At 34.6% G+C, this 2049-nt stretch overlaps 1 non-coding gene across 1 annotated transcript; it reads left to right on the top strand.

Moving 5' to 3' along the window:
* Window positions 1-562: 562 nt before the first annotated feature.
* Window positions 563-635, top strand: Trnak-uuu. Its single transcript has one exon. It is a non-coding gene; the product is annotated as a tRNA-Lys (tRNA).
* Window positions 636-2049: the final 1414 nt, after the last annotated feature.

The raw sequence follows: 2049 nt of genomic DNA, 5'->3' as shown, positions 1-2049 counted from the left end.
GACGCTGGCTCGAGAGTGGTTTTAGTGTGTCAAACCCCACATAACAATGTGTTCCCCCAGAAAAAGGTATCTTTTGGAGATTTTCCCCGACACCCAAAAAAATATGCCAATTTTAATTTGTTTTAATAGTCCTCTCACTCGTGTGGACGTGATGGACACACGCAGCGTGACAAAACCCTAATAGTTGCTGTCAAGCGCCCAATATATTATTAAGAGCATTTTTGTTATTTCATCACGCTTATTAAAAGAACTTTATGAGTGCCCTTAAAGGTTCAGTGGTAAGTATCGACTATAAAAGTAAACACGAGTTCGATTTTGACCAAATCAAATTTGATTTTTCGTTAGATTAAATACTATTGTCCTTAATTTAAAAAAAAAGAGAGTGTTATTTTATTTGTAAATCTTCGCTTATGTAATTAAATTACCCTTAAAATTGTCATTTCTTAATTTTTCTGTTTGAATTTTAAAAATAGAATGCACGCAAAACAGAAGCATATTAAATGAAGTTAAAATATAAGATTTTTCCAGAAACTATTGGTTGTTTTGTACATTTATTCTCACAGCCCGGATAGCTCAGTCGGTAGAGCATTGGACTTTTAATCCAAGGGTCCAGGGTTCAAGTCCCTGTTCGGGCGATTGAGCATTTTTTGTTTAGTTTTAAATTAACTTGTTAAGTAAGAATTTTACATTATACGCACCTTAGATTCTCAAAATAAGGATGCAGTTTTGAGTAAGAAATATAACCCTAACAAAATAAGAAGAGCTATGACCTCTTTTGTTTTTTAATTTTTTTTAACGTAATGTATTCTGTTACATCAGTCATTTCTATTTACCTGTAGCCTGTAGGCTCCAAATTATGACAGATGAGGTCAAAGCCGGCACGAGCGGGCAAAAGTGATTCGCATTGTCTTAGATAATTGCCGATCGTCCGTGATCTCTGATCTTGGGGTTACGATCACATTTATGACCACAAACATTTTTAATGCATATACGTCTAAATATAACTTAGTCAAAGATAACGCTGGTTACATTTTAACACTGATCCAGTATGCTTATAAGCCCAGGGTAAATAGACAAAAGCATATTAAAACTTTATTTTACATGGAAGATTGCTATGTCGACTTCATGCCGGCGATAAATTTGAGACCAATCATGGCTTTTAAACAATTAAATGCGATCTTAGACAATAAATAAATACGATTTTTAGATGGATGGATAGACGTTTGAAGCCTAACCTGCTGTTCATAATATCAATCAGGGGTCAGAGTTAAAACAAGTGTTCAACTAAACTGTAATACAGTGACTCCTTAACAGAAGAGTACGAGAGAGAAATTAATGTGGCGAGTTTATAAGCCATTTGGAAATGTCTCTCAGTTTGGCATTGTGACCTTGGTCCTTTTTAATCATTATCATCTCCCCTACCCTATCCTACTTCCGTTGGTGCGACGCACCGGCTTTTCGTCCTCCACATAACTCTATCATCCGTCATCTCAGTCATCCTCCCTTCATCATGTCACCTTTCACACAATCCATCTCTTTCTAAGTCTACCTCTACCTTTTTAATGTAGCGTATTTCTAAACACTTACTCCGTTTATTGTAATATCGTGGTCGAGTGCAATGCAGAAAGAGACAATCGGAACAAACATCGCCGCTAACACATGTTACAATATTGAAGCAATCATATATGAACAAAAGCCATCTCCGTTACCTGTCAGATGAGATCTTAAAGATAGCCTGAAAAGGTTGCCAAATCTATTGATGAATCTGTTCGAAAAATATTACATGAAAGATAAGAAAAAGTGCAATCAGCAAAGGAACACGTAACCACAAAAATGTTGAGTTTATTCGTAGCATTATATATATTTATATTTAGAAACACAGAAAATTTAAACTGTAAATGTTTTCAAAATTTGGTGAAGTTAAAGGAAAAACAAAAGATAGCTGACAAAGGCAACTAAATAATTTTCTTTCATTTAAAAATTCGCGCTCTGTAAAATGCATTCTTGGTAATCAATATAAAATACGTGTTTGTAGCGTATATTATTTCA

The sequence above is a fragment of the Papilio polytes genome, unplaced genomic scaffold (genome assembly GCF_000836215.1).
Source record: "Papilio polytes unplaced genomic scaffold, Ppol_1.0 DF823923.1, whole genome shotgun sequence".
Classification (NCBI taxonomy): Eukaryota; Metazoa; Arthropoda; class Insecta; order Lepidoptera; family Papilionidae; genus Papilio; species Papilio polytes.
The sequence above is the reverse complement of the archived record's forward strand: the minus strand, read 5'-3'. Positions and strand labels throughout refer to the sequence as shown.